The sequence below is a fragment of the Felis catus genome, chromosome X (genome assembly GCF_018350175.1).
Source record: "Felis catus isolate Fca126 chromosome X, F.catus_Fca126_mat1.0, whole genome shotgun sequence".
Classification (NCBI taxonomy): domain Eukaryota; kingdom Metazoa; phylum Chordata; class Mammalia; order Carnivora; family Felidae; genus Felis; species Felis catus.
In genome coordinates this window covers 108815605-108841162 of record NC_058386.1, presented here as the reverse complement: position 1 = coordinate 108841162, position 25558 = coordinate 108815605, and the positions used below count along the sequence as shown (strand labels likewise).

At 40.5% G+C, this 25558-nt stretch overlaps 1 protein-coding gene and 1 long non-coding RNA gene across 3 annotated transcripts in view; one reads left to right on the top strand and one right to left on the bottom strand.

Annotated features, from left to right (window-relative positions):
- The window catches only part of LOC109496608, a 122155-nt gene extending 96843 nt beyond the window's left edge, over positions 1-25312 (bottom strand). The window contains exons 1-2 of one of the 2 annotated variants that reach the window (XR_006593217.1): positions 25083-25312; positions 22622-22783 (exon numbers count right to left, since the gene is read on the bottom strand). This is a non-coding gene — a long non-coding RNA (uncharacterized LOC109496608). Of the gene's footprint in view, positions 1-22621; positions 22784-23312; positions 24699-25082 lie in introns of those variants that run through there. The other variant, XR_006593218.1, reaches the window with a different exon arrangement.
- The window catches only part of MBNL3 (muscleblind like splicing regulator 3), a 112497-nt gene continuing 111804 nt past the window's right edge, over positions 24866-25558 (top strand). The window contains exon 1 of the mRNA XM_023249052.2: positions 24866-25039. The gene's annotated coding sequence lies outside the window, so the exon portion shown is untranslated. The remainder of the gene's footprint in view (positions 25040-25558) is intronic.

Here is a 25558-nt window from a genome sequence, read left to right as displayed (position 1 = left end):
TTGTATTGTCTTAAGCCACTAAATTTCTGGTAATTTATTGGAGGCAACAGACTGACTTCAACAACTCCATGGATTAGCTGTACATCATAACAATCAAAGGATTAGATTTTGTCTTTCTAGGTTAAAATATCAATGAGCTTGAAATTTGGGGATTGTACATTCTGATTAATAGAATTTTCAGTTTATTTTATTTTTTTTAGTTATGAAAAAATCTTAAACACAGAAAGTAAAGAAAATAATATACCCACCTATGTACCTACTATTGAGACCATACAAGAATTAACATTTTGCCATACTTGCTTCAGACTCTCTTCCTTTTTAAGAAATAAAATATTACTGATAAATGAAAGTTACACTCCCCAACTTTCCCCCCCTCCATTCTTCTCTAGAGCTTGATGTATGTAATTACAGTGTATATTACTACACTGTTACTACACATGTATAGATTCATAAACACTTCGTTTCTATGGTCAAGCATACGTGCCCAGCTATGTGCTGCCCATTTCCACTTGGATGCTCAATTGCCACTCAAAACACACATGCTGAAAACACAACATAGCCTCTCTCCTTCGAACTGTGCCCCTCTCATAAGCTTTCCGTTTCTGTGATGGCTCCACCACACTGTCAGTTACAGACACACAAAGCCATTCTCTGCTTTGTCCTTCCTGACCACTCAGCCACCAGGCCATGTTGATTTCAATTCGTCCATTAAATTAACGGACATCGTTTATTTTCCTTACCACCAGTACTACTTTAATTCAAATCTTTGTCGTCACATGCCAGAATTAATCAAATGGTCTCCTAATTACTTTCTTTCCTGTAATTTCTCCATGTCCTTGTCCTCACTACACAAAGTTACCAGATTTTCTTTTACGCTCCTTCGACCATGTCACTTCACTGCTCACAAAGCTTCAAGGACTTTCTGTTGGACAAAGTACACACCCTTTCCGATGCAGTTATGTCCCTGTACTTTCTGACCCCAACCTACAACACTTTGTGCACACATGTATTAGAGCCTTAAATACATCACTGCGTACTTATCCACTAATGTGCTTGTCATCCACACTGACCTATAAGTTCCCAAAAGCCAGAAACTGCAGTATTCACCCTTGTTGCTCTAGGCCTAGCCCGTATTGGATGTTCAATACACAGAAGCTGACTTGAATAAAATTGTTGTGATGTGGGATCATAGAAGTCGCATGACAGTGGGGTGGGGAGTGAGGGGTTCGGTACGGTGCTTGCCCTTTGTATGAAGGAGCCGCCCCTCACTTTCTCGCTTTCCCCCCTCTCTTGCTTTCTCAAATCAAAAACAAAGTTTTGAGACACTGTTCTGTAGTTTTCTCTTCTCATGATGTCTTTGTCTGTCTTTGTTTTTCAGGGTAACACTAGCTGCGTGAAATGACTTGAGAAACATACACTCTTCTATGATATTCTGAAAATGTTCGTGAGGTATCACTATTAGTTCTTATTTAAATACTTGGGAGATTTTACCAGTGAAGCTGTTTGGGACTGGGCTTGTCTTTGTGGTAGTTTTTAAACTATTTACCTGATATCAATTCGGATTTTCTACTTCTTCTTGAGTCAATTTGTATAGAGGGTGTTCTTGAGGAATTTGTCTATTTTATCTACGTTACTCAATTCGTTGGTCTATAATTGTCTATAGTATCCTTGCACAATCCTTTTTCTTTCTATAACGTTGGTAGAAATATCCCTCTTTTAATCCTGAGCTTAATAACTAGACTTCTCTCTTTTCTTCTTGGTCAATCCACATAACAGTTTGCCAGTTTTCTTTGTCATTGAGCAAACCAATTTTTGGTTGTATTAATTTTCTCAATTCTTTTCCTATTCTCCCTTCATTAGTGTCTGCTCTAATTTTTAATATCCCATCTCTTTTGCATGCTTTGTGTTTAGCTTGCTCTTCTTTTTCTGGTTTCTTAAGTTGGAAGTTTAGGTTATTTGTTTTAGTTCTTTCCTGATGTTTAATATAGATGTTTATGACTATAAATTTCCCTCTAACTCAGCTTGTGCTGCATTCCGTAAGTTGTTGTTTGTTGTTTACATTCATCTCAAACCACTTTTGCCTGTGATTTCTTCTTCGACCCCTTGTTTATTCAGCGTGCATTATTTAATCCATACATATATTTGTGGTTTTCCCAAATGTTACTCTAGTATTGATTTCTACTTTTATTCATTGTGGTTGGAGAATGTACACTGTATGATCTCAGTCTTTTTTAACTTATTGAGACTTGGTTTATAGTCTAGCATTTGGTCTATCCTAGAGAATGCTCCCTGTGTTCTTGAGAAGAATGTATATTCTGCTGTAATTGGGTGGCATATTGTATAGATTTCTGTTTCCTCTCCGTTATTGTCATATCCATGATTGCAAGTGGGCATTGAAGGCGCCGAATACTAGTGAACTATTTCTTCCTTCAATTCTGTCAGTTTTGCTTTATGTATCTTAGACCTCTGTTTTTAGGTGCCTATATTTTTATAATTATTATATCTTATCGAGGGGTTAACCCATATATCATTATGACACATCCCTCTTTTTCTCCAGTAACAATTTTTGAATTAAAGTCCATTTTTGCCTGATATTAGGATAGCCATTCTAGCCCTCTTTTTGTTGCCACTTGCATACTATACCTTTTTACAGAACTCTGGAAATTAACACAGGCTTTTAGCATTCCGGAATTCTGAAAAAGGTAATTCTTAAAGTTTTTGCTAGTTTTTTCATTGCCTTTAGGAAAAACATTTCAGAGGTTCCCACTGTCATTTTTGCTGATGTCATTTCTTGATACGTTGTTAGGGCATTTAAGTCTTTCCCGAAGTATCAAGTTTTGAGTGAATTTTGTTATTAATTTCTGACATCATTGCATTATGATCTGAACACCTACTCCATATGGATAACTTTATTCTGTTAATTGATGGAAATTGTTCTTTTAACTTGGCATTTTAGTATTAGAAGAAACCATATTTAACTGAAGTTTAAATAGAAGCCCCCTTTTCATTTCTTGCTGAAAATATTTCTTATGCGTATGAAGCCACAACTTTCATGGGCCACTCAGGACATAGACACTAATGAATGCAACGGAATATTTCTTGTTTTCATGTTTGTTTATTTTTTGTTTCCTTGTTTGTTTGTATCTTTTGAGAGAGAGAGATAGAGAGAGAGAGAGAGAGAGAGAGAGAGAGAGAGAGGGCAAGCAGGGAGGAGCAGACAGAGACGGAGAGAGAATCGCAAGCACGCTGCATGCTGTCAGCACACAGCCTGATGTGGGGCTCCGTCTCCCAAACGGTGAGATCATGACCTGAGCCAACGCGGAGAGTCAGATGGGTCACCCAGGTGCCCCGCAATACAGTATTTCTATGCTAGCTGAGGATTTTGCAATGTTCAAGGGTCGTCATGCAGATGTATGCTTCGGTGTCAAAATGATCTGGATCCAAATACAGTCCTAATACTACTAACTACGTGACCTGGGACAAGTTACTTAACATCACCAATCCTCAGTTTCCTCATCTGTAAAATTAAAACACATGACATCTTTCATAAGGTTATTGTAAGAATTTTAAAAATGAGAGATGCTCGGAATGGCTGGAAGAGTATGTGTGAAGAAATAAGTGTAACATGTCAGCTGGGGCCAGGTCACAGACAGGAGCACATGCAGTGTTTTGTAAACCTTTAATGCGTTCCCTGTTTCCTTATATAGCTGTCATAGGAAAATTGTAGGAAACTGCGCTCAATGTAAAACTAAGACACCCTCCCTCCCTTCCAGAAGATTTGGTAGTATTTAGTAGTAAATTGGCAACATTCTAGTACCTTGAGAGTTCTAATTGTTCGAGTTCCAGTTAACTGAGTTCTTACCTGCCATCAATAACTGAATGCTCAGTTTGACTGGAGAAATACCCTCATGATCTTTTGAGTACATAATTTGGAAAGGAAAAGAGAAATATTAAGACTAATTACTCACTCAAAGGTCAGTGATAAATCCTGTATTTAACTTTATTTTGAGGGTCTTGAGTGGCATCAAGTATTATATTTCTGAAAAAGAAACTCATCTGGGAAAATTTGGTTCAAGTGAAGTGAAATTAAGCTTCTCCATTCATTCAGTTAGCTTCCTTTGATTAAATATGTTTTGTGTTGAAATTCCAGTATAAGAAGAATAAGAATAAGAATAAATCTTAAGTCAATTGGGGAGTAATTAGGCACCATTAGCAGTTACTGAGAATTCCTCTTTCATTGTATTTAAATGCAGTCATGTCTTCAGAGGGTTTAACCTTTTTTAAATAGCATTATTTGGCATTAAGAAAGAAAAAGTGAATCATTAGTAAAATTCAAGCCACCCTATTCTACTTTTAAATCTGCATTCACCTTTCTACTCTTTGAATCCATCTAAGCTCAACTGTTCATCCCTTTCATTTCCATCTTCCTCATGTTTGCCTCATAGATAAAAGACAGAAATACAATAGCACTAATTTTATGTAGTGTGCAGATATGCAAATACTTATGCCCACTTTTATACATACATATACATCTTACTCTTGAATGTCCACTTTGGGTATATGGATACCCATATCCATATGGTATTTACATGGATATAAAATGTATCCATATGTCTCATCTATTTATCATAATAGTCCTTTGACGTTAGTGGTTTTATCCCCATTTGTATCTTTAGAAATGAGAAAGTCTAGATTTTATATCCACTTTAAACTAAGTTTTCTTACCGTCCCTCACTATTTAAATAGTATCCCATATTTTAAACATAGAAATAAGTGTTGTCCCTTTGGGGGCCACACAATTATTCCAGTGGGATTCAGGGACTTCCGACATTTTGGCCCTCCTCTTTGGGAACCGTCTTCGGAACCCATTCCTATGACTCTCAGTGGTGTGAAAGTTTGGTCTTTGGAGAGTGGCTTGAATTTTTGGAAAAGACACATAACCTCCAAGAGCCAAGTCTGATGAGCAATGGGGGGTGGATCAAACTGGGTTTTTGTTCAATGACTAGGTGTGGATCTGAAGGAATGAGTGTGCTTTTCTTGTATGACTCAGATACTGGCTTTAAAGGCATTTAAAGGAGGAATTCCAAAAGGTAAAGTACTGGCATTGGAGAGGGTACCTTTTAAAGATAAAAGTCACTTGGATATTGCAAATGCTGAGAGTTCTGTTGAAACAAAGTAGTCTGAATGCTTTTTAGGCAGGCGGTGGTTATTACAGGGTAGAGCACCAGTCTGTTCCGTGAAGATTTAAGTATCATTTTACTTTCATTGACCACATCTTCCACACAACCAAGCCTTCAACCACTCAGCAAGAGTCCCTTATTGTGAAAACTCCAGGCCCCACCTATTCAAATAAGACTTAGCTTCTCAGTTCCCTTAGTGGGCATTTCTTTAGGGTCAAAATGAAAAACGAATTGAATGTCCCCACTGATGTGGAAAAGCATCTTAAGGAAGGACAAGGACCTCTATTGATTGAATTGAGGAATCTTAAAAGTTAGGTGACTGGGGTGCCTGGGTGGCTCAGTTGGTTGGGGGTCAGACTCTTGATTTCAGCTCAAGTCATGATCCCAGTGTTGCAGGATGGAGCCCCATGTTAGGCTCACTCTGAGCGTGCAGCCTGTTTAAGATTCTCTGTCTCTGTCTCTGTCTCTGTCTCTGTCTCCCCCTCTGCCCCTGTCCTTCACTCATGCTCACTTGCTCTCTCTCTCTCTCTCTCTCTCTCTCAAAAAAATTATTTTAAATTAGGTGATTTACTTTAACTCTTCCAAATATAAAGAACCTGGTCGCATGCAGGTTGTACTGTGCTGACAGGCATGGTGACTCAGTTCAGGACCAAGAAACAAATGTAACGGGCAACATTCAACATCCTTTTAATTCTGGGTGGCACAGTGTTAAAAAGGACTTTAAGCAAGGATCCAGTAACAGAAGCATGCTGAAAAATACATAATGGGACTCAGGAGAAATCATGGTCAGGAGTATTAAGGAGTAGTCATGGTTCTCTGGTGTCTTTCTTCTTTGCTGCTGAAATGCAGCCAACTCTTGGTGGCAGGGCATACCCCACTTGCACACAGCCCACTGCACAGAGGAGTGGGACAAGGAGAAGGAGACAAACTGTCAATGTCTTCCCAGAGGATCATCAAGTTTCCATACTCTTATGAAGAAACCCTGATGCTTCTTCTTATAATACTTTTTCTGGAAGGAGAAAGCATCTGGAAATTGACTTTTGTTAGGGTTCTTGGAAGCTACAAAGCCAAGGCCGCCAGCTTTGGGTCTTTCCATTGCATTATTATAACGATACAGTCAGGAGATCAGTCTTTGGAGCCCTATGCAGTAAAGGAGCACACAAGTACATCTTTAACAATGTCCACTTGTGGGGCGCCTGGGTGGCTCAGTGGGTTGAGTGTCCAACTCTTGATTTTGGCTCAGGTCATGATCCCAGGGTTGTGGGATCAAGCCCCATGTTGGGCTCCATGCTGGGCGTGGAGCCTACTTGGGATTCCCCTCCCCCAGCTCTCTCGCTCTCGCTTGCTGTCCCGCCCTAGTGCATTCACTCTCTGTAAGAAAAACAATACTAATAAAAGAGAATGTCCACTTGTGATTAGTTTGCTGCTATGGCATATGTTTCCTTAAAAGACAAAGAGCTCTCCAGAAGGATGGTAGTGGCCAGAAAGGGCCACCCTTAATGTGTGCTTTGACTTTTCACTTTTACAGTCAAGGCTGGACTGCTCTTCTGTTTTTGGGCTTTGATCTAAGCCTTAGTCATTCATTACACATCGTTAGGAACCATCGATTTAAATTCCACTGCCTTTCTTCATACTGTTCTCCTTTGCCTGCCTTTCTAGGTTCATGAAAGGAATTCTTTGATAGAAACAGTATTAAGAGAAACCAACAGTCCTTCTCTATTTCCATATTTTCCTCTTTCTCCACCCCTTCTCTCTGTGTCTCATTCTCACTCACTGTTTCTCTCCTTTTAGTAAAATGACCTGCATTAGGAAGCCTTCTATTTGTACCTGAGTGTTTGGCCCTTTAAACTTTCACGTAATTCCAGAAGTACATAAGAAAAACAACTTTGATAATGAACTACTTAAGTATACTTTATTTTTAAAATTGCTTTCTCCTCTGACCTTACGTAAAATGTAAAGGTTTTAACGGTATTACAGTCACACTCCCACTTAATTGTCACCAGGACAACCAGAACCTTCAAGCAATTGGCAGAAGTTGAAGGTGCGGGTGGAATCCGGGGAAGACCTTACCGCCCAGGAGGCCTGCACTCCAAAGCTGGCTACCCATCTACCGACACAGCGGGAAAGAGATCTTTGCTGCTGAGAACTATTTCACATATGCTAATTGCAGCCATCAGCGGCATTTGGAAGTGACAGGGTGTGCGGGTGGCACATCCTTGGCTTTCCTGCATCTGGGGCAAAGGATGCAGGCTGCAGGCTGCAGTTTAGTTTCAAAGAGCTGCATTTACCAAGGAAATACTGCATTGTACAGGAGCTGTCATCAAGAAGGTAGTAAGGTGTGGGGAGGTTTTGTTTGTTTGTTGCTGTTGTTTAGAACGAACAGCGGCACAGGCTGGTGGAGAACTGCCAATGTCAAGAGTTTTCTCTCTCTGCCTCAGAAAGGAGCAAAGCAGATCTTAGCCCGCGGCAGAAAGGAGACAAAGATGGGGAAATTTTGGCGGAAGGCAGCATATGAAATATGAGAGATTTCATGCACTCATCTATAATTTCCTATGTTCTTCTGAATCATTCTGTTATCTATTCTTGAATCTATGCAAAATGCAGTTGTAATTGGGGTGAGGAGGTGTTGATTCGGCCTATAGTGGGGAGCTCTCAAAAGATATCTAGTCTAACCCCTTTCACCATTTTTTATTCTTTCATTTGTTCTTTCCTTCATTCATTTATTCATCAGACATTGTTGAATGCCCACTACATTCAAGGTGCTAGTGATACAAACATAAGTCAGGCATAGTCTCTGTCCTGAAAGAGTTCACACCCTAGTGGGGGAGACAGAGATGGAACAGTGCATTCGCAGACAGAGCGGAAAGTAAAGGGACTGAGTCGGGCCCCAACGTACAGTGGGAGCAGAAAAAGGGAGGATGAGCACTTTTGCCAAAGTAAGTTTACATAATAATAACCAAAGAGCAGGTAACAGCATTACTGTTGAAACAAATAAGGACTGGAGAGAAGTCAGCTGCCTATGGCCTGTGTGGAGGCAGACTTCGACACTGTCTGCCCATTGTCATAAAAAAATTTGGAGTCACAACTCAGCACATTACAACAGGTTGGCCTTGCCCCTGTAAATACTCAAACATACCTGAACCATTTGCTCAAAGTACTCCACAGAAACAAAATCACACTCTCCTGTGGAACACGGGATGCTAGAGAGAATGATCGCAGACAGATTCAGTGTTCCCTCCCCTCTCCCCAGGCTTATTCTGCTCCACCAGAGTCACCTGAGATAGCCTGGACTTTTGAGGCTTCATGAGCCTCTTGCTAAGTGAGCTATCAACAGGACTGACCGTCTGGGTTTGTAAAGGACTGGATTTGTAGACATCCATAACTGAGGGCTTAGATCAGTTAGAGCACTTGTCATTCTCATCGAGGAGTAAACAGGAATCCTCTCTGCTGGGGCAGCATCAGCAAGGAACAACTGTGTCACATAAAGGGAAAAAAAAAATCTCCCCTTCTCCTCCATTAATCTGAATGCCTCATTCCCCAACCATGCTACCTTCTGGAAATGTTATTGGGGTTACTCACATGACCAAGTTGAAAGGGCTCCTTAAGCCTCCTTCAGAGGGTTTTATTTCACAAGGCTTGAATATTAAGAAAAACAATGACAACAACAACAACGTCAGACCCAATCTGGTCATCTGTTTTTATCATTATTTGTTAAGAATGAAGACAAGGTAGGGGCGCCTGGGTGGCTCAGTCGGTTAAGCGCCTGACTATTTATTTTTTAAGTTATTTTAGAGAGAGAGTGCATATGAGCCAAGGAGAGAGGCAGAGGGGGAGGGAGAGAGGGAGAGAGAGAGGGAGAGAAAGAGAGAGATTGAATCTTAAGCAGACTCCATGCTCAGTGTGGAGCCCAACATGGGGCTTGATCCCACAACACTGGGATCAGGACCTGAGTCAAAATCAAGAATCAGACACTCAAGTGACTGAGCCACCCAGGAACCCCTAAACAAGCTTATTTAAAATGCAAATTTGTTAACAAAGGAAAGAAGCAGTTACGTGTTTATCTCCCATAATTACTGAAATAGAATAGACTAATTTTTCCCAATAAAAATGGTTAGATTCAAAAGCATGTGGGAATTAAGCAACCCACTTTTGAACAACAAAAAGGTCAAAGAAGAAATCAAAAAGGAAATTAAAGAAACATCATGAGACAAATGAAAATGTAAACACAATATACCCAAACTTCTGGAATGCGGCAAAAGCAGCTCCAAGAGGGAAGTTAATATCGATAAACACCTATATTAAGAAAGAAGAAAGATCTCAAATAGGCAACCTAACTTCACATCCCAAGGAACTAGAAAAAGAACAAATTGAGCCCAACGTTAGCATTAGGAAGGAAATAATAATTTTAGAGGAGAAATAAATGAAGTGGAAATTAGAAAAATGGGGCGCCTGGGTGGCTCAGTCTGTGAAGCCTCTGACTTTGGCTCAGGTCATGATCTCACAGCTCGTGAGTTCGAGCCCTGCGTTGGGCTCTGTGCTGACAGCTCAGAGCCTGGAGCCTGCTTCAGATTGTGTGTCTCCCTCTCTCTCTGACCCTCCCCAGCTCGCACTCTGTCTCTGTCTCTGAAAAATAATAAACATGAAAAAAATAAGGTAAAATAAGTTACTTAAAAAATAAAAATGATAGAAAAGATCAGTGAAACTAAGAGTTATTTTTTTCAAAAGATAAGCAAAATTGTCAAATTTTTAGCCAAACTAAGAATAAAAGAGAGAAGACTCAAATAAAATTTTAAATGCAAGAAGAGACACAGAAATACAAAGGATCATAACAGACTACTAAGAACAATTACATGCCGATGAAGTGAACAATCTAGAAGAAATGGAAACATTTCTAGAAACATACAACCTACCAAGACTGAACCAGAAGAAACAAAATCTGAACACACCAATAACATAAAAAATACAAAGACTGAATCAGTAATCAAAAACCTTCCAACAAAGAAAATCCCAGGACCAGATGGCTTCGCTGGTGAATTCTACCAAACACTTAAAGAAAAATTAATACCAATGCTTCCCCGACTTTTCCCAAAAAATAAAGAGGAGGGAAAAACACTTCCAAACTGATTTTACGAGGCCATCATTACCCTGATACCAAAGCTAGATAACATACTACAAGAATATGAAATTTCAGACCAATATCCTTAATAAACATAGATGGAAAAATCCTCAACAGAATACAAGCAAGCCAAATTCAACAATATATTAAAAGGATTATACATTATGATCAAGTTGGATTTATTCTTAGGATGCTTCAAATCCAGAAATCAATCAGTGTGATACACTGCATTACCAGAATAAAGGATAAAAATCATATGATTATTTCAAAAGATGCAGAAAAAGCATTTGACAAAACTCAACACCCTTTCATGATTAAAAAAACCTCTCAACAATGAGAGTTAACTCTCAGCTCTCTAACATCAATCTCAATGGTGAAAAGGTAAAAGCTTTTTTCCCCTAAGATCAGGAACAACATAAGGATGCTCGCTCTCAACATCATATTAGAAGTCCTAGCCAGAGCCATTAGGGGGAAAAAAAAGAAATAAAAGGCATCTGAATTGGAAAGGAAGAAGTAAAATGGTCTCTGTTTGTAGATACGATTTTATATTTAGAAAACCATCAAGACTCTGCCAAAAAACTATTAGAACTAATTAATGAATTCAGTAAAATTGCAGGATACAAAATCAATGCACAAAAATCACTTGAATTTCTATATACTCACTAACAATAAAGTACCTAAAAAATAAGGAAAACAATACCATTTGCAATAGCACCAAAACAATAAAATATTTAAGAAAAAATTTAACCAAGGAGGTAAAAGAACTATACACTTAAAATGATAAAACATTGTTGAAAGAAATTAAAATAGACATAATAAATGGAAAGATATCCCCAGCTCAAGGAATGGATGAATTAATATTGTTAAGATGTCCATACTACCCAAAGCATTCTATAGATTCAATGCAATCCTTATCAAAATTCCAATGGCATTTTTCACAGAAATAGAAAAAATAATCCTAAAATTTGTACGGAAGCACAAAAGTTCCTCAGTAGCCAAAGCAATCTTGAGCAAGAGGAACAAAGCCAGAGGCATCACATTTCCTGGTTTTAAATTATGTTTCAAAGCTACAGTAATCAAAACAATATGGCACTAGCATTAAAAACAGACACCCGGACTAGTAGAACAGAATAGAGAGCCCAGAGGTAAACCCCACATATATGGTTAACTAATTTTCAACAAGTAGCCAAGAGTACACAATGGGGAAAGGATAGTTTCTTCAATAAATGTTTGCTGGGAAAACTAGATATCCACATGCAAAAGAATAAAATTGGTCCCTTATCTAATACCATACACTAAAAGCAACTCAAAATGAATTAAAGATTTCAACTGAAGACCTGAAACTATAAAATCCCTAGAAGCAAACAAAAGGAAAAAGTTCCTTGGCATTGGTCTTGGTGATGATTTTTGGATATGACACCAAAAGTAAAAAAGCAAATATAAATAACTGGGATTGCATCAAATTAAAAAGCTTCTGCACAGCAAAAGAAACAATCAATAAAATGAAAGGCAATATATGGAATGGGAGAAAATATTTGCAAACCATATATCTGATAAGAAGTTAATACCGAAAGTACACGAGCAATTCATACAACTCAACATCAAACAAACAAACAAATAAACCAACTGAAAAATGGTCAAAACCTGAATAGACATTTTTCTAAAGAAGGCAATACAGATAGCCAACAGAAATATGAAAAGGTACTCGAAATTACCAATCATCAGGGTAATGAAAGTCAAAACTTCCATCTTTTGGGGTGTGCTATTATTAAAAACAATAACAAAGGATAGCAAGTGTTGATGAGGATGTGGATAAAAGGGAATCCTTGTACACTGTTGGTGGGAATGTAAATTGGTACAGACATCATGGAAAGCAGCATGGAGCTTCCTCAAAAAATTAAAAATAGAACTACCATATGATCTAACAATCTCATTTCTGGGTATAGAGCCAAAGGAAAAAAAAACTAGCATCTCAAAGAAATACATGCACCCCCATGTTCAGTGCAGCATTATTCACAATAGCCAAGACATGGAAACAATCTAAATGTCCATCTATGGATGAATGGATAAAGAAAATGCGGTGTATACATTCAATGGAATATTATTCGGCCTTTAAAAAGATGGTAATACTGTCACCTGCAACACGATGAATGAACCTGGAGGCATTATGCTTGAGTAAAATAAGCCAGGCACAGAAAGACAAACAGTATGTGATACCACCTGTATGAGGAATTGAAAATAGTCAAACTCGTTGAAGCAAAGAGTAGAATGGTGGTTTTTAAGAGGAAATAGGGGGAGAAAGAAATGGGGAGGTGATGGTTAAAGCATACAAAGTTTCAGTTTTGCAAGATTAATAAGTTTTGGAGATCCACTATACAGTGTAGTGCCTGTATACTTAAAATTTGCTAAGTTGTGTACATTAAATATGTACAGCTTTTTAGGTCAGTCATCACTCAGTAATTTTAAGAAAACAAACAAACTTATATTGCTTTCATGATAATAAAAGGTAAAATAAAAAAAGCTGATTAAGAAAAAATGACCATTTCCACTTTTCTGTGAAATCATTATCTATTGTCCTTGATCCTGACTTATCTCCAACTCTGTCCTTCTCCCTAACAATGAAAATGTATCATCACTGACTTTTTGAAAGAACATGGTAACTGCCATGTAATTACAGACTATGTCTGAGGAGCAAAGTGGACTTCACGTCCCAACACTTCTGCTCTCTTTTTGGCTAATTTCAGTTGTGTGAAGGAGGAAGACTGGTGGATCCCATTGCCAAGGCCGACAGAGTGCAGACGTGCAGTGCCAGCTTCATGCCGTAACTGGTGATCACACCTCGGTAGAACCTTGCAACACTTCTTGTCATCCCAGCTGGGCCTCCCCTGAGCAGAGACAGCAATTACGGGTAGTGGTTTTCAGATGTAAACAAATGTTCATGGGGGACTGACTTATAACCAGCCAAGTCATTTCATTTATGGCTTGCATCAAATTCGAATGAAGGTCTCTGGTCAGGGAAACTGAGCATATTTATTCACTTACTGTCTCAGCAAGTGTTTTTAGAACCCAGGTACATTTCCCTTTCCCTTCAGAGATATGACTGTACAGCATATTTAAGGCTCAGAAAGCACTTTAGAAATAGATTGTATCTTAAAAATAACTCCACATCTCCTGTTATACTTAGCTCAAGTGCACCAGTGTGCATTTGGCCATTTTCCATGGCTATTATTTCTTGTGACTCAGTGCCATATGCCTGGAAAGGGATAACATAGAAAATTATATTTTTACGGGAACTTTGGTGCTGCCATGTCACTTCTCTGTCTCTCTGGCTGTATCTCTTATTAACTATGCTTCGGCAAATGCTTTCAAACGATGACAGCCTAGAGAATCATCTAAAAAAAATCTAGAGAAAAGACATGCTAAAACCTTATATAGAATGTTAAAAAAACACAATATCATTTCTTTCAGCCACTGATTAGTGAGAAACCAAAACTGTGAAAACGAACAGACAGATGTGGAAAAAGTGCTCTACATTTGGAACCATTATGACCTGTGGTATGCTTGTCCCACTCAAAAGTTTTAAGACCACCAGTCCATTTAAGAGATGTGGGCAGTTGGGGGCGCCTGGGTGACTCAGTTGGTTGACCATCCGACTCTTAATTTCAGCTCAGGTCCTGATCTCATGATCTCATGGCGCATCAGGCTCTGTGCTGATGGTGTGGAGCCTGCTTGGGATTCTCTCTCTCTCTCTTTCTCTCTCTCTCTCTCTCTCTCTCTCTCTCTCTCTCTCTCTCTCTCCTTGACCTTCCCCTGTTCATGCTTGTGTGCATGCTCGCTCGCGCTCTCTCTCTCTCAAAATAAATAAACATTTTAAAAAGGAGCTGTGGGCAGGATTTCAATTCAAAACACAGAGAATTGCTAGGCACTTTGGAGGATGAAAATAAGTGAAGTCCTTAAGAAGAGGTGTATAAGCTATTTTTGTGCAAAAAGTAATGTGCAGGAACACAATGCAAAACATCAGGTAAGCAGTCTGTGACTGGGTATTAGGCTTTGAATTAAAGTAGGCAGTGAGCATGGGGCACCTGGGTGGCTCAGTTGGTTAAACATCTGACTTCAGCTCAGGTCATGATCTCACAGTTGGTTGGTTCAAGCCCTGCACTGGGCTCTGTGCCGACAGCTCAGAGCCTGCAGCCTGCTTCAAATTCTGTGTCTCCCAATCTCTCGCTGCCCCTCCCCTGTTTGCAGTCTGTCTCTCAAAAATTAAACATAAACATTTTTTTTTAAAGTAGGCAGCGGGCAGAGAAAGTTTCCTGGGGGTCTGAAGACCTCCAGCAGTCCTTGAAGAGAAGGAAAATTGGGGCTCCCCCATGGATGAGTTAGGAATTGTGCTAAGACTGAAGGATTTGGCCTTAGTCTCAAAGTCTGCCTCTTTCTAGCCACATAACCTTGGGCAAATCTATTATGTTTACCTCACAAACACTCATAAAACATCCCATAGTGGCAGACACTGTTCTAAGGGCTTTGTAAATACTCACTCATTTAAACCCTATAATAATTCTATGATGTAGTCACTATTATCCTCATTTTTACTGTATAGGAAACAGAGGAACAGAGAGGTTAAGTAACTTGCCCAAGACCACACAGCTAATAAGTGACAAAGTCAGGATTCAAACCTAGGTAGTTCAGATCCAAGTCTACACATAGCTGCTATGTTACGCTACAATTTGCCCAGCTTTTCCGATGATCAGCTTTCTCATTTATGAAAAAATAGAGACAGTAATTCCTTTCGGCCCTATTGTGAGCACTAAATTAGAAAAGGTCAGTGTGGGGCACCTGGGTCGCTCAGTCAGTTGAGCATCTGATTCGGCTCAGGTCATGATTTCACAGTCTATGAGTTCAAGCCCCACAGTTGGGTTCACTGCTATCAGTCCAGCGCCTGCTTCAGGTCTTCCATCCCCTCTCTCTCTGTTCCTCCCCCGCCCTCTCTCTCAAAAATAAATATTAGAGAAAAGAAAAAGAAAAAGAAAAGGTCAGCGAAAGTGCCTGGCACATAGAAGGCACTCAATCAAGAGCTGCTGCTTTTCGGAACTTCCTCTCTGTTCCACACTCCGCTTTCTCCTGGTTCTTGGTATGGATCACCTTGGATCTTCTACTCCTGCTTTGATTCTTGACTGCCCATCACTATATTCCACTTGTTTTTTGAGTACTTACTTAGTACATGTTCTGTCCCCAGCCTCAAGTGCCTGCCTCACCCTATGGAGCAGGTCAACTTTCAGAACATAACCTCTCCAGGTCGGTAGTGATGGAGCCATACCTACTTGTGGTCAAGATAGCACATTCATGAAGCAGTTGGAGACTTCTGTCTACTCTAGGCACTTATTTACCCAGCAGGCACTTCATAAATGTCTGTTGATTGTGTGCCTGGCCCGGCACTACATGATGTATGGTACATGAAAAGACAAAGAAAATGAAACAGGATAAAGAGTGTAGGGAGGACAGTAGGGGTAAGGGAATTTTCTGCTCCATCCACAGGCCCATGGAGACCCTGGCTTTGCTCAGCTTTAGTCGTCAGTAGCCCTCAGGCTTCCCCCAGATTCCCCTTCCCTCTTCCTTCTCCTCAGTGCCATTTACCCATCCCTCATCTGCTGGCTTTTGGGTCCAGCTTCCAGAAGCTAAGTAATCTGATAAAAGTAATCTGTGCTAAAGTGTTCATTCAGCTAGCAGGTTAATGTGTTATTCTTCCTGGGTAATTTGTTCATTTTGAGAGGGGTTTTTTGAAGACATTAAGCATGATGGCAGAAAATTTCAGGTCTCATTGCAGCCGAGAGAGGAAGAGAGTGCCCCCCACGACCCAGGCTTTCAGGATGAGCTTCATTCTGGGTTCTGTGATCATTTACAAAGTCTCCCTGGTGCCATAGCCACTGTCTTATGGCTTTTATTATGTCCCACCCACCCAAGTTTGGCCCAAAGAGAAAATGCATGATCTTCCTTATGCGTCCTCCCTGGACCCAGAAAGAAAATTCTCCAGATCGCACGAGAAGCTGAGAAATGGGCCATTTGGACCTGGATAAAAACAGCCAGCACTCATGATCTGGTAGGCAGTGGTCTCATTTAATTGTCACCACAGACCCCATGAAGTAAGGGGTTTTATTATTATTATCCCTTTCCAAACTAAGAACCGGGGCACAGAGAGGGTAAGTAACTTGCTCATAAGTCACACTCCTAGTAAGTGAACTCAGGCAGTGTGGCTCTAGGATCTGTGCCCTTAATCACGATTCTATACCCCTCAGTGTCTCTGATTGAAGTCCCCTCTTCCTACACACCATCAGCAGATAGACCAGACATAACCATTGGCTCACAGAGACTCCCCAGCGAGGCACACACTCTCATCCCACATCCAGGATATTGCAGCCATACCGCCCCGTTTAGCAGGGCAGAGGCAGGCCACTGCTCTGGCACTCTGATCTTGCTAACAGCAGCCTCAGGTACTCTCGGGCTAATACCACCTTCTTCCTTTCTGTGTTGCACCAGATTGACAAGGAACAGCCTTGAAAACCAACCCTTCTGCACTCCACTCCAAAATGGGAAGGAATGCCTAAGCCTGGTGGCTGAAGGTTTGATAACAGTTGACATGTGACTAATCCTATTTTCTAAAAGTGAAAGGAAGATTTGCCAAATTAACCCTCCAGTAACACTATGGATGCACCAGTCTCTTCTCTGTCCCTGATATGCCCTCTGAATTCCTGCCCCTAAGTCAATATGCACACTGTGTGTCCAAATCTGCAGTGCCCTTTACCTTCTCTCACTAATGGAGTACTCGCTGTGTTAGATGCTGTAAATGCTTTCAAAACCTTGGCATATTTAATCCCACCATATGTGCTACAAGGAAGATTCTAGAATTACCTGCATTTTATATATGAGGAAATTGACAGAGATTAAATAACTCACCCAAGGTCACTGTAGTACCAATAGATACTTTTTAGCTTCTCGCCCATTCTCACCATTGGTTCATTACCATTCAGTTTCTTCTCAGGTTCCACCATTAAGGGTACCTGTTCATTACCCATATTACATTCACAATATTGTGAATGCAAAATACAATGAGATCATAATTATTGTATCAATAAGTTGCATGGAGGTTGGAGCATGTTTTGGCATGACTAAAAGTCAGATATTTGAAAACTTGAAAATTGGAATAGCCAGGGTTTCCTGTACATGCGAATATGAATCTTTCACATTTATGTTCGTTGTTCTTTCTGTGATGACAAATCTAATAGAATTAGGATATGAAGTGCTTTCCACTTGACATGGTTTAGGACCTCGCAGAAGCATTTGATTTGGCCTTGGCCATGCATAAATAATTAAAAGACAATTCAATCCAGGTGCCTTTTTAAAAAGAACTTTAATGAATTCAGCTCATTCACCTCTAAATGGAGTAAAAAGCAGTGTTTTCTTAAGCAGATAAATCAAATACGTGTCTGTCCGATATTTTAACCATTCCAAAAACAGAAGCACAAAAAGAGCTCAGTAGAAAACGAAAACAGGTAGAGTAAGGGGGATGAAGAAAGAGAAAAAAGAGAGCTAGCTGGAAGAGAGAAATGACAAAACAGACAAAGGGCTGAAGAAATATTTGTAGATGATAAAAGAGCAGTTGTTGAGGAATGCAGGGGAACATAGAAATGGCAGAAGGTGAGAGAAATAGAAGTAGTTATTTGAGGGGTCTAATTCTCACGTCAAAACATAAATGTCTCCAATTTAGTAGTGTTTTATTAGACACAGTGACAAAAAAAAAATGCTTTTAAATGTCCCCAGTATTAGCTTTAAAAAAAAAAAATACCTACAAATCTTTGGGCTCTCCAGACCATTATCCTTATGAACACTCATGGGTGCAATCAAAGGGAAAATATAATTTTGCATTCTGACCTTTTATTAATGTTATTTCCTATACAATTTTCTGTTTTTCTACAGTGTTCAAATAATTTCACTGCATTAATATATAAGAAATATTGGATATTTAGGTTGTTTTAAGGCTTTTGATATTAAAATGAAGGCTGCTTCCCCCACCCCCTTTTCTTCTTTTGAAATTGGGCTCCTTGGTTCAAGGACATTTTTTATGATTCTTGACCCATTTTGCAATGGCACCAGCAACTTGAATGAGCCTGTTCTTCTAGAGCCTGTATAGTACAGGGTTTTGTAAATTATTTTTGGCAACAACATTAAGTATCAAATGGTTGTCTCCTAGTTGGAACTATATATAACTATATATATTTCTTCTAGCGTGATGATACTCTTTGACCCTTTGTCCCTTGGGGATTTGGTAATGGTTTTGAAAATTGTAGCACATTTGTATACAGTTTGGATGCTATTCATTTATCCATGATCTTCCTAGCATTTTTGCCATTTAATCTTAGTTTTGATAATGGTTTTACATTTTTGTATTATGTTGTACCCTCTGATCAGTCTTCCCTTTGCAATGTTTGCTGCTATTGCTTCAAAATTTTAAAAATTCCTATAGCTGAGTTATATACTCTAGTCTATCGCCAGTTTTTAAAGTTTTATTTAAATTTTAAATTTTTTATCCATGCAGAAAGAATCATTACGTATGGTAAGAGATAAAGGCTTACATTATTTTCTCTCCATATTTATGACCAGTTACCCCAGGTGAATTTACTAAATAATGAGTTCTTTCCCCATTGTTTTGTTATGCTTTGTTTATCAACCCTTCAATTCTTGAATTTATTATAGCCTTTCCCTGATCTCACTATCGCATTTACTGATCGATATTTGTGATTTGCATTGGAATTCTGCCATTTTAACTGCTGTTAATTTATAATACATTCTAATATTTGCCACTTCCGTTAGATATCTGTTTCCCTAGGACAGTCATATACAATTGTTTATACAAATTAACATGGTATCATTTTTGAAATAACAGATGCCTTAATTTGAATTGTTTGCATCTACCAATCAACCTATCAGCATCACACTATTGGCTCCCCATTCAGAAATGTAGCGTGACTTTCCATTTGCTCAAGTTTTTGTTCATTTCCACCATAAAGGTGTCATAGTTTTTCTTTTTCTCACACCCTTGTGTATATTGACTTATTTCCAAAGACTTTAACGTTTTTGCTTTATTGTAAACAAGTTACTTCTCCTTTTTGTTGCTTATTGGTAGATATTATGTTGGCTTTCCAAGACTACTTGTCTTGTATATTGTGAACTCTGTAGTTTGGTCTAAACACTTTAAGTAAATTCTGTGGCTTTTCTAGGTATATTCTCTTATTTTATTTTTTTCTTTCCAAGATTTTATTTAAACCCAAGTTAGTTAATATATAGTGTAGTACTGGTTTCAGGAGTAAAATTTAGTGATTCATCACTTACATTAACACACAGTGCTCATCACAAGTGCCCTCCTTAATGACCCTCATGCATTTAGCCCATAACCCACCCACCTCCCTCCAGCAACCCTGCTTATTCTCTCTAGTTAAGAGTCTCTTATGGTTTGCCTCCCTCTCTGTTTTTAACTTATTTTATTTTTCCTTCCCTTCCCCTATGTTCATGTTTTGTTTCTTAAATTCCACATGAGTGAAATCATATGGTATTTGTCTCTCTCTGATTCACTTATTTCACTTAGCATAATACACTCTAGTTCCATCCACATTGTTGCAAATGGCAAGATTTTATTCTTTTTGATGGCTGAGTAATATTCTATTATATATATATATATACACACACACATATATATGTATATATAATATTCTAGGTATGTTCTAATGTTGTCTAAAAATTCTCTAATTTATTCCTTTCCAATATTCACTTCTAATTTATTTTCATACCTTATTACCAAAATAAGAATTTCTCAGAAACACTGAACTTATAAATGAATCAAAGCTCCCTTGTTTTGGTCCCATTTTTATGGGAAACAACTTTGTTTTTCCAATTGGTAGATTATTTCTTTGTTCTTAAATTTACATTCTTTTTTTTGAAGTTACATTCTTTATCATGTGAAAGAGGCAGTTCATTATTTCTATATCTAAAAGATGTTGACTATAAAAAGCAGTTTGATTTTTATCAAATGCCTTTTTTTTTCATTTACTGAGATGATCATGCATTTTTGTCAATAATATTGATATTTGGCTGAAGTCATCGTTATGTTTCTGGAATAAACAATATTGGATCAATGCTTAGACTTATTTTTTTTCTTTTTAAAAAAAAAATTGAGAGAGAGAGAGAGAGAGAGAGAGAGAGAGACCACAAGTGGGGAAGGGAAGCAGAGGGAGAAAGAGAGTATCCCAAACAGGCTCCTTGCTCAGTGTGGAGCCCCTAGGGCTGGATTCCACAACCTTGGGATCAGGACTTGGCCCGAAATCAAGAGTCCGCCACTCCCAGGCACCCCGAGCTTAAATTTATTTTAATAAGTTGCTGTATTTTATTGGTAGCATTTTTATTAAAATGCCCACATCAGTGAGAGGAAGTATGGTGTACTGAAAGGAGCAACTGTCTGAGTTTAAGTCCAACTGGACCCTATAAGAGCTTTCTTCAGTACTGTGCAATAGTTCAAAGCATGGGCCCTATCCTAGAAGATAACTAACTCTGAACCCTGGCTTTGCCACTTAGTAGCTTTGTTACTTTGTTACTTTGAGTAATTCTCACTTTTCTGTTCTCAACAAGGAAATATTTACTTCATAGAAATTGTTGCAAGGATTAAATGAGCTAACAAACAAAAAGTACCTGGCATGGAGTATTTCCACATTAAATTGGTGCGATTATAACTATCATATTCCTAAGTGATAACAGGCCATGCTTTTCTTTTTTTTTTATTTTTTAATGTTTTTATTTATTTTTGAGACAGAGAGAGACAGAGCATGAGCGGGGGAGGGGCAGAGAGAGAGGGAGACACAGAATCCGAAGCAGGCTCCGGGCTCCGAGCTGTCAGCACAGAGCCCGACACGGGGCTCGAACCCATGGATTGTGAGATCATGACCTGAGCTGACGTCGGACGTTCAACGGACTGAGCATCCAGGGGCCCCATGCTTTTCTTTTTGATATCATTCTTACCTTTTGTATTATTCTTACATTTTTGTATCGTTTTTATATGTATCATGCCTATCACATTTCCCTCTAAGAAGAATTTTAAGAAATATATCATACTTTTCAACACTCAAGGATAATTTGTATAATATATTCTTCAAAGGCTTGCAGAAAAATTGTTTTGTAAATGCATCAGGCCCAGATGTGTTTTGGAGGATGTGACTCTTTAATATTTTTCCTGTTTTGTTCTCGGGTTATTAGAACATGTCCAGATCATTCTGACAACTGTGCCCAAGTGAAAGAAAAATGTGAATTTCAAGAAGTTTCTTTACAACCTGAGAATTGTTGATCCATTTATTATCAAGCTCGAAATTATTTTGGCATGCAATTAGTTATTACGTTGTCTTCTCTCTTCTTCTGTCAGAAATACAGTCTGCATCATTTTGCAAAGAGTTTACCTTAGAAGCCAACATTTCTTTGATCGTCTAAACCTTTTTAACAACCCAATTCTGCTTTCCCCTTCCCCCATTTATTAGTCAGAACCTTTTCATGAATCTCAGACTCCCAATCCCCAACTCTGAATGAAAAAGGCTCTTCAGAGATGGATGAATAATCAATGTCTTGTAGCTATTCAACCACCCTTAAATGGCCAGAGGCTTCTGTATGGAATGACCACAAATGCCATGTGGGGCTTCAGCCTGTGAAGCCATAGCAAGAACACAACAGCAGCAAATAATACTTACTATTTGCTAATAGTGCGAGGCTGGTGAGAATAATTCTACGGGTTCAAAAGAGAAGGGAGTTCTTTTACCTTTTGTGCACAGCATGACCCTGCCTGTATCCACTGACAATCTTTCGAAGAGGATAATAAATGAGTTATATGCCTTGATGGGAGTAAAAGTAGAATTTTGATAGAATACATTGAGAGTTTTCAAGAACCCCACCTGTCCGGCATCTTTAAAAACACAGCAACATCCGTGGGGTTGTGGATTATAATAATCTTTCTGTTACTAAACCATTACATAACTTTTAGAGTTCTTTCCTGCCTCAAAGTTAATTATATTTATTGGAAGAATATGTCACTTGAGAGGCTGCTACATCCTTAGCTAGAGTTTTAGCCTTCCATCTGTCTGTGTAAATGCCCATTACTTAATGCTCAAGCATGAAGACACAGTGAGAGCACAGAGAGCATGTGCCCTGAGTGTATTTAAATGTTTGCTTTGCACACCTCTGTTTGGCTGGGGGCAGAGGGACAGGACTGAAAATGTAAATACAGGCATTGTGAGGTACTTACCTTTGAAGATCCCTCAGGAGTAGTGGTTCTGAGACTCGCCCACAATGCGAGGGGGAACAAGTGTAAGAAGTCAGAGACAATAATGTATATACATTAAGAAGTCATCTTGTGGGTCAGTCAGTGTGCAACTCCATTTTTCCTCGGTCGTGCCCCCAATCATGCCTCAGGGGAAGAAAAGAAAAGAAAATGTTGGTTAGCTCTAAGTACTAAAGTGGAAAGTAATTCCAAGGTAAGTCTACCCTAAAGAGCAAACAAGCCCTTTTTAAATGCTGAGGGGACGGGACAGCAATTTCCACTCTTTGAAAACACTCCCCAGTGACCTGGTGGCAGGGAAGTTTGCCTGGCTTCATTTGTGGAGGCTGTACCATCTTGGATAAAAGGGGGACAGGTTATTGGCTAAAATTTGTTTGTAAGGCTATTTTCCTCTCCCATGTGGACATTTGCGATTTTCTCTGATCAGAAATCTCAAGCCAAAGAATATGTTGAAGCTATGCAAATTGACCAATTTATGACCTTACATTCATAAGAAAACAATTATTTCACCAATGCAATGACAATAAAAAGGAGCCAGTTTGTGTGGGATTAGGGAAACCTGGAGTGCCTCATAGGCGATGTGGTTTGCAATGGTGGACAGAGGTAAAAACAGTGGTGTTGACCCATGTTTAGCATAAAGACTCCTTTGTTGACTCACCGTGATAAAAGTTCCTCATTTGTTAGATCATTGGGTATAAAGTTATATAATTCAGCCTTGCCCTTCTTTCCAGACTTCTGTGGTAGCCAACACCTCTTAATTTTAGTTGTGGTAGTTCCTGGACTGCCAAAGCCACTTCCTATATGTCAGCCAAGTTTGATTTTCAGAGCAGTGCAGGTAATTTGGCAAGCTCAAAAGGAGGTGAAGAGAGGCGGTTAGGAATTCATTTTTTTCTTGTTTCCCTTTTTTTCAAAAAACTAGCAACTCCTGCCTTCTGTTTGACTTATGCTAGGATTCTACCCATTACTGCAAAAGTATCAGATGCTGTCCCTGCACATTGTCCTGATAACTTTCACAATGCTTGCCAATTGCCTTGGTGGGGGGAGGGGGTATCTCAATTATTTAAAGGGTAGTTTTGTGCCAGTGTTCTCCTTCCAACCATTATGATCCTGCCACTATTATCTGGCATTTAACAAACAGACATTGATTTCTTGCCTAAAATCAGCTGGAGAATTCTACTTGGATCAGTCCCACAGAATTAAAAAGGAGAATTAGCCTGAGATTTCACTAGGCTCCTCAACCTGTTACTTAAATGTCTCCTGCGATGTTTTTACCCTTTGTGGAGAGCATGTAGAACTCGGTACTGGGGTGAAGCAGTTCATGGCAGGAGAGCAGCCCATGAATTGCTATGAGCTTGTCACTGAGGATCTCGCATATGCGTGTGTTATCAACTACAATTGTCCTCATAAAATTAAATAAAAGCACGCGTTTATTATTGTGGGGCTCCAATTAAGGGACAGCTGGTGTTCCTATTACACTTGCATTAGATCAAAACTGGTAATTTAGCTGTCCAGATGCACGTTTTTTAATCAAAATATAAAACTGCTTTGGCTTTGCCCATTTCCCATTGACAAGTATCTGGGACCCTACCTTAGGCTCCTGCCACCCTTCAAACTCCATCGAAGAAGGGGAACCATTGGCACAGATCAACATTTTCCTGTCTGAGGTTCTTAAAGGGAAATCAAGGACTGGGGCATTCAAGGAAGGGACATCCCAGGAAGGCAGCTGGTGAGTTGTTTTTTTGGGGGGGGGGGAGGGGGTTGCGTTTTGGTTTTGTTTTTCTTTTTTTTTTTGCCTTCATTCAGCCGATATATTTATTGACTATGGTCCTTTTTGCAAGTACCTGTTTCACTTTATCCGTATCCGAAGTGACACTGAGCGTGCAGCTTTGAAGCACACTGCATTTCTCATTGGCACTCCAGTTCCTGGAGCTCTAGAAACTTTGCCGCCTCCCTGCCCCCTCTCCGCGGATGTGTGCGAGCTCTGTTTGTTTTCGCTTTTGTAAAACCTGAGCGCTACGATTTGTCCCCCGTTGCCTTAATAAAGAAACTGCAGAGAGCATTTGCAGCGGGGGCTGGGCCGCCGGGTTTGGGGGGAGAGGCGCCACACCCCCTGAGAATAAAGCCCGCGCGACGCTCTCCGAGAACCACGCACGAATGAACGGAGCACACAAAGAATACATTGGGCGACCCAACAGCGCCCTGCAGGAAGAAAGTGCCCGCACTCGGCGCGGGAGCGGGAGCGCGACTTTTGGCGCTCTTTGGGAGCGGCGGGAAGGAGGCCGAGGACAGCCACGGGTGGGCGCGGGAGCGGGGGCCGCCCGCCGTCTGACTCGCGCCCGGTCGGCAGCGGCCAGCCGGGCCTGAGAGCCGCGCGCGCCGAGCCAGGTGAGGTTGGCGGCGGCGGTGGTGCGGGGCGCGCCGCGCTTACCTGGCCGGGCGGGGCGGGGCCGGGCGGCCGAGGGCCGTCCCGCGCTGGGGCAGTCCGCGCCGCTCGAGCGGCCGGCGGACTTGCGCGCGAGTTCCGTGTTGGCACTCGAAGCCCCCCGGGCCCCCGCCGTTGCCGCTGCGCGTCCCGCTGGCCGAGCGCGGGGCACCGGGGGGCCCGCGGCGGCGGCGGCGGCGGGCTCGGCCGCGCCGGCGGGTGCAGGGCACGCCTTTGGCGCGGCCGGGCGGGGTTGGGGCCGGGGTTGCCATGGCAGCCGCTCGCCCGGGCGGGAGCCCCACGCCCGCCGCCGAGAGGGAGCCGGGAGCTCCGAGGTGTGCTCCGCGCGGACTGAACCAAGAGCCCGGGAGAGGGGGGAGGGAGCGGGGGGGGGGGCGGAGAGCCCCGGCCCGGGCGCCCCCCGCCCCCCAGCGCTCCGGCCTGCACCGACCCCGGGGGTCCCCGAGCTGGGGAGAAAAGAA